This window comes from Dermacentor silvarum, chromosome 10, assembly GCF_013339745.2.
Source record: "Dermacentor silvarum isolate Dsil-2018 chromosome 10, BIME_Dsil_1.4, whole genome shotgun sequence".
Lineage (NCBI taxonomy): Eukaryota > Metazoa > Arthropoda > Arachnida > Ixodida > Ixodidae > Dermacentor > Dermacentor silvarum.
Window position 1 is genome coordinate 156,715,864 of NC_051163.1, and position 13,425 is coordinate 156,729,288.

At 45.6% G+C, this 13,425-nt stretch overlaps 1 protein-coding gene across 1 annotated transcript in view; it reads right to left on the reverse strand.

Annotated features, from left to right (window-relative positions):
* LOC125940934 (uncharacterized) overlaps nt 1-12,441 on the reverse strand; it is a 41,869-nt gene extending 29,428 nt beyond the window's left edge. Inside the window, exon 1 of the mRNA XM_049657681.1 lies at nt 12,342-12,441. The gene's annotated coding sequence lies outside the window, so the exon portion shown is untranslated. The remainder of the gene's footprint in view (nt 1-12,341) is intronic.
* Between the last annotated feature and the right edge of the window lie 984 nt (nt 12,442-13,425).

A 13,425-nucleotide genomic window follows, 5' to 3' on the forward strand; every position in this document is an offset into this window, starting at 1 on the left:
GGTTTTTTGTGTATTTTCTATCTTATTAACTATCCTCTTTTGGTAACCGTTTTTTTCTTGTGTTTCGGTAGAGTAATTTAATAATGCAGCTCAAATAATGACCTCTTCAGTGCCCTCCTAAAGCGTTGTCTGAGTCATGTGGCATGATGCAACGCTGGCCAAAAGTTTTTTGTCAGCAGCTTGTGTTACCATGTAATCACCAGTATTGTTTGTGAAGTGATCAGATGTCACTGCACTTCCTACTCATTTTCACAAGTCCCTAAGAAGTCATTGACAGGATCTGTTTGAAATCTGTTAAACGACTGCAGTTCAAAACTACTCCAAAATATTTATGGTGTGTCAAAAATTATCGATTCTTTTTACCTTTTTACCATGGAAATATTAATTTACCGAGTTGACTGTGGCAGATTCATATCAAGCCTGATCTCTGTAGCTGACTGTATGCTTATTTATTTCACAAAAATTAACCTGGTTTTGATTGATGTCACGTATTTACGATTTTCGCCACTTCGTATATGTAAATCGGTTTCCGCTGCTAGTCATCTGTGAACCAAAGGTGAAAAATATCCTCAGATTATCAGGATACGAAGATTTTACCTGCACCACGTGTCACAAAATCAGCAAAGTCCTCATTTATGTTCGCAAAGAGCTCACCTACGTGGCCCAGGCCGTGCCTCCTCATGACGACAACCAGTATGTGTGCCTTAGCATAAAGAAACGCGAGTCTCTCCTTCACACTCGTCGCAGGCTACATTTCCCCATCAAGCCGTTTAGACTACACAAGGCTTGGAAATGTTTTGACGTCAACCTCCAGTCCTGGGATCATCACAGGAGATTTTAATGCCCATCACCCACTTTGGGGAAGTACAAGAACCAATTCAAGAGGTCATGACCATGACCTCTGCCTTTTCAACGACGGCAGTCCAACATTCTTGAAAGGGTCGTCGTATAGCAGCTGCCTGGACCTCACTTTGGTCTCGTGATGCCTTAGTTCGAGCGTCTACTGGTTTACTGACTTGGAAATGCGCGGAAGTGATAAGCAATATGGTTTCCCCTATGGTCTCTCGAACAATTGATTGGCCCGCATTTCAAGCCTCGGTGAACGCCAAATGCCAGTGTGGCCTTGCACGTAGCATAGAGCTTGTGATTGCCGACGCGATGCATGCTGCAACGCGTCCGCATGGTCACCTGCTCACCATTCGTTTCGCATGGTCACCTGTTTGTACAGACTTCGACATTGAATTAGAAAGGCTTCGTGGAGTATGTCGGTGTGCCGAGAAGAGATACAGACGCACAAAGTCGATTCTAGACCTTAGGGAGGCCAGGCGCATGCACAAGAAAATACGTCGTGGCATGGTCAAATGAGACAACGAACGATGGCATTCATTCTGTAACTCGTTGGACCCCCGCAACCCTCTCTCGCCTATGGCGAACTCTCCAGGGTCTTCGCTCTTCTCAGCAACGCCACCGCTTTAAGGCACTGGCTCTCCACCAAGGCTGTCGAGAAGTGGACGTTGGAGAAGACTTTTGGCGGAGATTGCAACGGACAGAGTGCTACAGAAGGATCTTGAATTGTACGAAGTTCCCCTCATGCAAGTTTCGGCAATAGATGAACTTTTCTCCGTGGAAGAAATGGAGGCTGCTTTGGCCATTTGCAGGCGTTCCTCTTCGCCCGCACCCGACAACGTAACATACCACCTTGACCATGAAGCACGAACGATCCTGCTGCATCATCTCAATGTCTCATGGTGACGGTGTTTTTCCCCCTGAGTGGAAGCGTAGCCGTCTTGTATCAATCTTACAGCAGGGAAAGTCTCCCCTTGGACTGAAATACTATCGGCCTATTGCTCTCGCCAGCTGCGTTCGCAAGTTGGTGGAAAGGATGATCCTCACGCGCCTCGAGTGGTTTCTTGAACGTTACAATGTTTATCCAGACGCGATGACAGGTTTTCGACGTGGTCGTTCGTCGGTCGACAACGTCATTGATCTCGTGTCATCGATTCAACCAAAACAAAAATCATCCAAACATCTCTGTAGCTCTATTTTTAGACGTGAGGGGTGCTTATGATAACACCTCCCATGAAGCGATTTTGACGCGCTTGTGGCTGCTGAAATCGGAGACCGCACTTTTCGGGGGATTCGTAGCTACCTGACCCAAAGGACTTCTTGTAGTCACTGAGGATGGTCAAACTACCGACCACTATACGACTGCACTTTTCGATGGATTCGTAGCTACCTGACCCAAAGGAGCTTCTTTGTAGTGACTGAGGATGGTCAAACTACCGACCACTATACCAACCGTGGGGTTCCAGAAGCTGGCGTTTTAAGCCCAGTTTTGTTCAACCTGGCTCTGATTGGGCTGGCGGAATCCTTGCGACAGCCTGTCAGTCTATCAATTTACGCAGATGACATCTGCATGTGGGCTTCCGAAGTAACTCACCCGCAAGTTCGCGCAAGGTTACAAAAGGCTGAAACGATGACGTCTACTTATCTTCAGAGGCAAGGTCGCAGCGTTTTAACAGAAAAATGCGCATTAGTTGCCTTCACGCGAAAATCGATGGCCGAATATCCTGTGTCTATTAATGGCCAGCCTATTTTGTACAAAAAGAACCATCGGTTTTTAGGGATGACTGTTGACCGCGACCTCTCCTGGGGCCCCCATGTATCCTACCTAAGGAAAAGACTCCTCTCAATCAGTAACGTCTTCAAAGCCATCGCCGGAAAAGCATGAGGACCGTCGGTGCGTTCTATGCTGCAACTATACAAAGCGCTCTTTATGGGTTTCTTGCGTTACAGCACTCCGGTATTGTCAAGCAGCCGGAGTACTGTAACGTAATGTGTTTGAGCTTGCACGCTCTCAGTGAGAGCATGCAAGCTCAAACACATAGAACTTGTCTTGGCCTACCGCGATACGCTTCAACAGCTGCAACAATTGCCATCCCTAGGGAACATCCCACCAGAACATATGTCGCCACAGACACCCTTCGAAATCATCTTCGACACCTTTCCTGACTACAGTCTCAACGCCTTGCTTATCTCTCGGAAAGTAGACCAAATACAACTTTTTCAGGCATTGTAACCTCCTATCGATCTTGTCTTCCATCTGACTTCATGCCTGCCGCAAGACCACCTTGTCCTTTGTGGTGTCTCCGGCAGCCACAAGTGCAGCTCTATTCCAGGAGTTGCAAAGAAGTCCGACTTGCCAACTTGTGCCCTGAATTAAGCTGTTCTACATCTGTTGCATGTTTCTACTGTGACAGAATTCACATGTATACAGATGGCTCTGCGACTCTGACCAGCTCTACTGGTGCGGTAGTTATACCATCGGCATCATTCTGCAAGAAGTTCAAGATCAGCCACATCAGAACATTGACAGGGTCTGAACTTGCCGCCCTGCGTAGCGCAGTGCTTTATGTGCAAGAACAATCACCAAATAATTCGGCCATATTCTGCGATTCAAAGGTAGCCGTACAGTCACTATTATCAGCTCTGCGCCGCAGCGCACATGAACAATTGGTAGCATAGATACGATTACGCTACCATCAAGCGGTGGTCAGAGGCCACGACAATGTATTTCAGTAGCTACCTGGGCACTGCAGCATCACTGGCAATCAATGTGCCGACGAAGCTGTCCGGGAAGCACATGACGAATGTGAAAGACTCAATTGCCAAGAACGGATGCAGCACGGCACCTCAGCAGTCTTGCCCACGCTATAACTCTAAGAAAGTGGAGTACACCAGAGTTTACCAACCAGCGCCTATATGCCATGAACCCACAGATGCATTTACAACCTTTACCCGGTTTTAAACGACAGGAAGAAACCTTACTGTGCCGCCTGCGAATAGGAGTTTCCTTCACAAACTCCTATTCATTCCTGATTGAAATGGCAGACAGTGCAACCTGCAGCACATGTGGTGTTGAGGAAACCACCAGATATCTCTTATGCGACTGCCCCGGATACAAAGATGAGAGGATTGCCCTTCGGACGGCTTTGGGGCACGTTTACGGAGGACATAGGCCTTTTACGGAGGACGACAGGCCTTTTACGGAGGAGATCTTGCGCGCGTGGCCTCGTGCGTCAGCTATGTGCAGGGCTACAAAGGCGCCGCTGCGTTTTTTGAAGTGGAAAAGCTTGTATGACCACCTGTGACGAAACTCAGCGATGAACACTTGACTGTAAATGTGCAAACTGTGAACTGAACTTCTCTCTTCCTTCTCTTTCAATCCCTTCTCCCCCTTCCCCAGTGCAGGGTAGCCTACCGGGCTCAGCCTGGTCAACCTCCCTGCCTTTCCCTTATGACTTTTCTCTCTCTCTCTCTCTTCACAATACTGCATAACCACCAGTTTTCCGAAATAACTATATTTCTGCAAAAGCAAACTTTTGTTTTAGGCATGATCTTGAGTAAGCTTTTTTCATCACAGTGGCAGGCTTAGGATGTTAAAATTACGTTGCTGAAAGATGTGCTGCATCGAAGGGCATCTTCCCTTTTCTTTTATCTATTGGAGCATTATCAGGTTTCTAGGTTCTTTCCCATGCTATTCACAGTGCATACTTACTAAAGAGATAAAGGACAGACAGATGTTTGCATCCACAGCGCACGCAATTCAAGGGACACAGAGTGCGAAATAGGACAGTTTTTTCGCTGTCTGTTGCTCAGTCTTTTGGCATGTGTGCGCTCTGGACACCATCAAAACATGCTGTTACGAACTTGCCCAAGCTTCAGCTCTTGCGCTTGGTGTTTTTGTCTACAAAATGCCCATATGTTAGTATTAGTGTTGGTGATATTTGCGTGTATTATAAGGGAATTCTTACTTGATCCATGATCTGTTCTATATGTGGTACTGAGCTCGCCAGTGTTACTTTAAAGGTCGAATTGGGTAGGAATATATTGTAATTTTTATGGGGCACGTGTGCATTCAGCTTGTGCAGATGCTTAGAGCCTCGCAAATCTCTCCAGCCCCATGGTTCTTATATATTTCCAAGGTCTCAGTTTTCAAATGAAGTGGTGCAAGTGAGCAGTGCACTATCATGTGACTGCCAAATGCTCTGCGCGTCAAGTTGTCATGGTCACAAAGCCGGTCATTTGTACATTGTCCTGTTCTGCTGATGTAGCGTCTACAGCACGATAGCCGTATTTCTTATACAACTACATCTTTGTAGTCTACATACTTTTTTCAGTGGTAATGACGCATGCCTCTTCATTATTTACGCGCCTGCACACCAAACAAGCTTGTTCCCTGCCTAGTAAGAATTCTAGGAATAGCCGACCTGAGCCGACTTTTTTCAACTTGAATAAACTTGGTTTGTTGGTTTGTGGTCGTTGGTTTTGTGGATTTTGAAGCCCCATACACGTTCTTCGCTAATCAGACAAGCTTGTGGGATCTGCTTCTGCAATTTGTACAGCGCACGGACAGTGCTGGTGTGCGCCTCATCTTCAGAAGGAAGTGCACTGACGGCATGATTCACGGTGCAGATGACTCATCAAGTCAGGCAAGGCACCAACCAGCGTTGATGTGTGTTCTCTTGCCCAAAGCAGCGTGTTTAGGTTCAGTGTAGCTGTAGGAAGTAAAGTTAAAGAGAAGCTTCCGTGGTTTGAGTGGGCGCATTTTTTAGAGCATCAAATTTCTTTTCTTGCAACTACGATTTCTCGTAGACTGAACGAGTTCTCGCACAGTCGACGGAGCAATAATCACGTACAACATTTCTCGTACATTCCCGTACTTCATGCCGACGCTAAGGAAACGCCAGGGCAGGCAGTTCAAGATAAATTTGATGCTCTAAAAAATCTTCCCTAGTGTTTCCTTAGCGTCTGGCATGAAGTTTGTGTGGAGTTATTCATACGGGCAGTCATGAACAACGACCCTGTATTTGGCACTTTGCGAACAAGGTATCCACTTCCAAGCCCTTCAGTTTCTACCATGACCCCACCGTGACTCAGCCTCGTTCCGACGTAGTCCACGCCGCGCGTCTTAAGCCGTATCATTCGACCGCCTCCTAACCAGCACCGGGTCCGTGCTTCAGCCGCCGGGGGTCATGTGACAGAGCGATGAAGAAGAGGTTTTTGAGAGGACTTGAAGAAGACGAAGCTCGGGACTTCGCGTGCTTACTATGGTCTTGTCAGCCGCTGCCAGTTTTGTAAATACCGTGTAAATATATTTCTTACTTCTTTTCCCCGTAACATTTTCTTAAGGCGCCACGCTGACGCTACTAATGTCTTCAAGTGCAGACATTTCAGGATAAGGTTCAGGTTCAGTGTGGTTTAAGAGCTGGCACTTATAGGTGGCTATTCTAGACGTGGGTGAAGCGAACCGTTATGTCTTGGTTACGTCTTGTGTGTATCCTGCAGGTTTGAGGAAAACTTTTCCCGTCGCTAACACGATGATAGCCACTTGGTCATTGACCACAAGTTCATAATCATGCGACCTTGCTGAATGAACTCTTGACAATACTTTCTATAGAACGTATGAACCAAACATTGTAACCAATACTTGCTGGTTCGTCTCGCTCGCATCCAGAATAGTAATCTGTAAGCGCCACCTTGACTGCAAACCGACTCACGAAGCAAAGAATCTTATCCCGAAAAGTCTGCACTTGAAAGAATCTGCGCATCAGCGTGGGGCCTCTGATAATTGGGCTAGCTGGGCAGAAATTAGTGGCAGCAAGAGTTCAAAAAGGCTGACAAAAATTAAGGGCTTGGAAATTCGAGCACTCTTCGCAAGGTTTGAACTAGAGCAGATGATTATTTGGGTCTCCCGGGACATGCAGCCAAATGTAAACTTCACAGTAACACTAACGGACGACTTCTACAGACAGTGGAAAGAAAGCTCAATGTATTAAAACCAAAAGAGCCTGTTCAAACCACGAAGTTAACTTGAGGTTGACGTCGTAGAAGCACCCTAAACCTGAAACTATTCTACGCAAAGCACTGAACTTTGCGAACAACGTTAGCACTTCACCCAACCTTGACGAGAGTGACCTGCACCGTGGAACGTGCCAGCAGTCAGCTCTGTCTGATACAGGAGAAAAGACCTACGAGCTTCTCTGTCATGGTGTAACCCAGAAACTTGGCTCAAGAACCGGAGCTTTTTTGGCTTGGCTTTGGTCAGTCACCCTAAATTCATCATTATGAAACAGAATGCATCAACGGGTGCACACTAATGTTTTAATGTCTTTCGTGATTTTGTGGACAAATACTGAGGAAAGTACGCCCTTTGTGATTAGTATCCTGTCCAGGAGTTCGTGATTTCAAGAAGTTTGACGAATATTTCATTGGCTAACAATCGCAAAAGGAACGTGTGCTGTTGTTTGAGACAATGCCATGCACTTTAAGGAGTGGTGCCAATTTTTTTAGTTGTAGTGAGCACCTGCACTGCATATAAGGTGCACTCATAAGGTACTCATTGATGTGTAACATTTCTGTTAAACATCAATCTATTTCGCATCATTACACATCATTTTTTTTCCTCTCTTCATGATTTGCGATGAATTCTGTTTTATGTTTTTACCAGTGCCTTTTGATATCCCTCCTGCATTTTTGTAATTCCTAATATTATTTTGGTTAAAAAGAAAGTAAGGCAAAATGGGCTATATAAAATTCATGGCAATAATTTTGGCATAAGTGGATTTTTGCTTAAACCATGTGACAATTTCTTGTATTGAAAGCATGAAATTTTGGTAAATGTAGCTGCTGTCAGGCGATTCTATATAAGCATTTGACCTTATACAATACTCTTTGCTTTAAATAAATTTCGTTATGGGTTTTATCTGTCAAAACCACAACGTGATTATGAGTAACTGTAGTGGGGAACTCTGGAATAACTTTGCACACCTGGAGTTCTTTAACATGTGCCGAATGCACCTAAGTGGGTGTTTTTAGCATTTTGCCGACGTTGAAATGTGGCCGTTGTGCCTGGGATTCTATCCTGCGCAATTAGACTTAGCAGTACAATGACAAAACCGCTACGCCACCATGGTTTTTCTTTTGCTTGCAGAATAGTAGTTTCCAAGTAACGTAGTCTGCTCGACATGGTGCTGCTTTCGAAAAGTAAATTTTATGCTTGTTACTTCTCTTGCTTCAATTCTAGTAATTGTTGTAACTTAAATATTGTGTTTGTGGTTCACTCTAACATTTTCAGTGGCCTGCTAATGTTACCGGTTATTCTACCACGGTAATACATGTTTGTTTAGGAGTCATAACCATTGTAGGAAACCACTTCTTTTTAATAAATTTTGTTCAGTATCTCTCGTCTGAATGCAGAAGCATTCTTACCTCTGAACATAACTGCTTTTTGCCTGTGTTATCTTATTGCATGAGTGAAAAGGAAGTTGGTTTTTGACTGTTTCAGGTGCGCTGCAAGCTCTCATTCAAGCAACACATTCCAATGGTCTTCTGTCAACAGACCGGGTTATCGAAGTACCTTTATAAGTTGCAACAAACAACGCTTGTGAGGTGTACGACGTGCTCTTGCTTAAAATCGGAGGACTTTACTATTAATGTAAGCTTGAAAAGGTGTGCAAGAAAACCTTGCGTAATGTATACCTTTTTATTAACAAGCACAAGCCATAACTTAACCCGACATTTTTTCACCTCAAAATTACTTTTTACTGTAGATTTGTTAACAAATCACTACAGCAGCACAACACTGCAGTAAGGTCAGTACAAGTGATCGTGCATGTAATACGCTTACAAAAATAGTATTTGCACTATTGTAGTAAATATGAAAAGGATGTGCCAATCTTTCAGAGTGCATACTCTCGCAGGTCATAGAAGCTCGTCATCTTGTATGCACTCAGCTACTACAAACTCGGTCATGATGTACGAGAATCTCGTTATTGACAAGAACACGATCTCGTGCACATGTTTACGAGAAACGTACGCGATTATTGCTGCGTAGACTAAGATTTCTCGTAGACTGAACAAGTTCTCGCACAGTCTACGGAGCAATAATCACATAACATTTCTCGTACATTCCCGTTCGTTTTTGGTGCTCTTGCCGAGACAGAAACAACAAAGACCGCGGAGATTGACGAGAAAGGCAAGAAAGAAATTAGAAGAGAATTAGAGTGTTATTTTCGCCGCCATATGTGCAAAAGCGAATTGTTTTTGTTTCTAAAGCCGCCCATTCACCACTTTCGCACGTTTCGCCTCTACACGCGGTATTCTTATGAAGTCTAAAAACCCAAATGGCAAATGCTTACTTTTGGCTAAATTACTTTGGCTAAATTTACTTTTTTCAGCTGATGCCGTCTGGTGGGGCTTCGTGCAGGAACTACAGCTGCTTACTTGCTGCCACAGTGTCGGATCAATGCACAACCCGGAACGAGCATTTCTATAGAGCAAAATAAACGTTTCCTCATTGTACAAGGCACCTTGTTTCTACTTTATGAAATTATACGTGGCACATATTCAATGGAGGCTTGTATAGAGCGCTTGCAACCATTTTTACTAAAAAAATTGCAGCATATCCACGGGGTGAATGATGAGTGGGCGAAGCTCCGGAGGGAATCATCGGATCTCCCGCTTAAGGGGACGCTAGCACAAACGCGTTAGAGACGTGCAGTACTCTCTAGTAAGGGGGAGCGGCCACAGCGTCTTACGCAGCCATTTACACATGCCGGAACGTGCACCGCGTTTGCCGACGCCATCACATGACTGCTTAGAGAGTATACCCCCCGTATTCATAAACGCTCCTCGACTTGAACTTGACTTGCCACCGCCTTGGGCAGCGCGTTCGAAACGCGTTGAAGGTAAGGCGGAGAGGCCACAGCGTCTTACACCAGCTTCTTACACGGGCCGTAACGCGCTAGCACAAACGCGTTAGAAACGCGCTAGAAACGCGGCCTTTCGTTAATGTTGGGTATTTATTGGCATCGTGGTGCTTGTGTCTATGTGTGCTTCGTGGCGTAGTGGGCTAACGCCGCGCGCTCGGAAGCGAGGGGTCCCTGGTTCGATTCCGCGCTACGGACACAGCTTTTTCTCAGACTGGTTACACACTACTACTACGACGAGGGACGAACGGGTGCCGCTTTAAGGAGCTTCGCCCCTAATAATAACACGACTCCACACCAAGACCGCGCGCGGTTGGTCAGTAGAAGCACGAAAATGTTGCGCCGATCGTTGCCGCCGGCGTAAAGCGTGCCAGCTAGAGTTCAAAACGCCAGGCCTAAAACCTAACAGGAAGTGTGGTATTAATGCCGACTGCTTCGTGCGCTGCAGTCAATTCGGCCACTGGGCTCTATGGGAGTGTCCGGTCTTGTTAGATTTTAACGCAAGGGCGTTGAGAGCCCCGTGTCGCAGAAAATCCGTTGTCGGCGCCGGCATAGGTGTCGGCGTCCGTGGTGGAGAAAATCATCCCCAACCACACTGAACACGCAGGCCCTTCACCTGGCGCAAGGTGTTAGTGAGCAAAAATTCATAAATCCACCAGAAAAATTGAATAGTAGTACTTAACCACAACCTACAGACATGGTGGCGTCGGATTGTAATTTGAATGTACGAGAACACGTAATTCTGTTACGAGGAAATTTATTTTACAGTATTTCTACCATACCAACATCGTCGCGCTCGGGTAGTGTACTTGAGAAAAACATATCCAGATGGCGCTCGCATCCTCGGCAGGTCAAATTGGGACTTAGCCTGCCTAATGAGTTTTCCACACGTGCGCGCGTCGGTGCCATAGCAAACAATTAATAAAATAAAAAAATTGTCTTAAGGCCTTCACATATTAGTATAAGACGACTTATATTTCCCCTGAAAAAACGCCTTCCCAGCAATGCATTTCTGTTTCGAGGTGAAGCCGACTTTAGGGAGATCGGTGTAAGCCCACTGTTTGTAAGGTGGCTTTTCCACGTTGTATCCTGCAGTGAAGCCTACTCATAAAGAAAAATTTGATCCGAACGGGGCCCGATAAGTTATCGCGTTCCACTTTTAAAGGCGAAGCTTAAGCGTGCTGCAATTTTCTTTCTCTAAGCCACGCTCTTGGCCCCCTCGGAAGCAGCTGTTTGACGTCCTCGGGGATGCTTGCGTCCTCGAGCATGATGACGAACCTTTGTTCATTTTTCTTCTCTGGCATCCCTTACATAGCGGGATCAAAATACTCCTCCACATAGCTTCGGTGAGCTGCGCTACGTATCGCTTCGAACTCTTGGCATCAGCATGCAAAGAAGAAAAAGTCGCAGGCCTGCGCGGCACACGCAGCACAATCACAGCTTAAGCTGGTGGAGTGGCTCCAGAGCAGCTCCAATTTCGGCACCCCGCACAACAGGGTCTTCGCGGCAATGTCTCTTCGCCTCGTTTTGACGAGGTTGAAATGAACTCTCCGCCCGGCGTCAATGGCGAGCTGTGGCTTGTAATGCTCTTTGCACAGCAGTCTTGAGCGCCGATCAAGCCTGGTTGTAACCGCACATGTAGCTCTACGATTCGCTTCTTCAGCAGCGATTCGTACCTTGCGAGGAGACGCCATAACGCCAGACGCCAAAGAGCCTTTGAGGATGCAGAAGGCGTAAAGGCCCGAGAATAATCACACGTGCGACCCTAGAAGTCTTTTTCATTAGAAAGAACGAGCCGCAGTGTGTCAGTGAACGATCTGTACACCTTGTTCCGTGAGGAAATGTAGTTTTTGGATTCGACGCTGTGACAAACATATTCAGCCTTTCTGATAGTCACTTCGATGACACGCTTAACTTACTGTATAAATGTGGGTTTACACACGATCAATAAAACACCTGGAAGTGGAGCTCGTATTGAGTGTGTGCTTGTGTGGGTGTGTGCATGGTTGCGTGTGTGCCTATTTGCGCTCCTAATTATCCGGCAGAATTAGTCGTGATTGCATATCTTTTCAATGCGAACTAAACGTCAATAGCTGATACTTCATTGTATTTTAAAAATAATTTCTTATCTTGTTATCGTTTAACTGCCTGTCATAGCTTTCTTTGTGCACCAATATCTTGGCTTCAGTTTGTTTTGGGGTACATAATTATAGTTGATAGATTGAGGGATGTACCTGTTTTTTTATAATATCACACTGAATAATACCTTAGAATAATAGCCATTCTTCCTATGGAAACTAAACATGCGTAATCGCGTGTAATGATTTGTGCGATTTCCTTTACCTCTACACAATTTCTTAAGTAGTGTGTTGTCAATGAGGACATTTGTAGTAACTTACGTGTCACCAAAAAATGCTGGCGGCTTTACAGCTTACAATCAACAACAATATCTACTTGGTTTTATTCAGGTAACATGATCCGCCATTCTTTATTACTCGGCCAATGCTATCCGGACTACCTGTCTGTGATCGGCAATATTTCTATGCTATAATGTCATTGCAAAACTCTTACCTTCAAACCACTTATCCCATCTTTCCATTTATCACACTTCTTCTTTGGTTTGTTGTCCTCCTCTCCAGTTTTCCACAGTGCAGCAGTGAAAGATATAGCAATGGCCTTGCCAACTGTACTTTTTATCGCATTGGCTAGGGCCTGCAGTGATAACAAAGAATGACAATAGTGTTTTTAAAAGCAAACGTACCCTTCACAAACATATTTAAGTTATCTGCATTTTTCTGCCTTAGGTGCGAAATTAATGAAGTTCCTTATCTGGGTTCTAGTTACTTGTGGCTCAGTTGGATGAAATTTCGATAACATTTTAAAAGCGTCAACACATCAGTGATTTCTCTGGAACTTCAGTCAGGTTCTGGGCATCCGCTGGCTCCTATTGAGTACACCCCCATTTGCTCAACAACGTCACAGAAGCACAGAACGTGCAATGCACGGACCGTCGTCCTGCTTCACTATGGTGTTGCCCTTTGTGACCTTCACAACGCACGAAAAGACGCAATTACTACCAGATTGAGGGGCGCACAAAAAAAGTCTCAGTTTCGCGCAATGGCAAAGTAGTGGATAACCATACGAAGTGGGGCTGTATAAACTTGTAAACGTATTGCAAACATATTGCATACTGAGTAAATGAACAAGCATGTCAGGCGCGCACAAGCAAAACACATCTCACTCGATGACCGCTGAAACTCCACTATGTCCCCGTCGCAGATAGCTTTCGACAAACACGCGGCTATCCAGGCCTCCCGCAGTAGAACGCCCCCCCCCCCCCCCACTTCCCCGGCGCATTGCGCGCGACGGAAGACTGCATGCTTCCTTCCCGCTTTCCTCTCTTGCGTTCGCGATTGAGCCATGATCGCCGTCTCATCCTCCCACACTTTCAATCACACATACAGCATACGAGGCGCGGCGCCAATTTTATCGCCCTTGGACTTGATACGGATCCTCACGGTGACGGCGACGCCGATGGCAGGAATGCGCCTGGAGTGCCCATATAATTGGTGTCCCAATAAATGTTTTTTTTTTGAAGTATGCATGACCATTTTCTGGTTGCGCAACAAACGCGTCGGGTTAAATATCCGTGTTG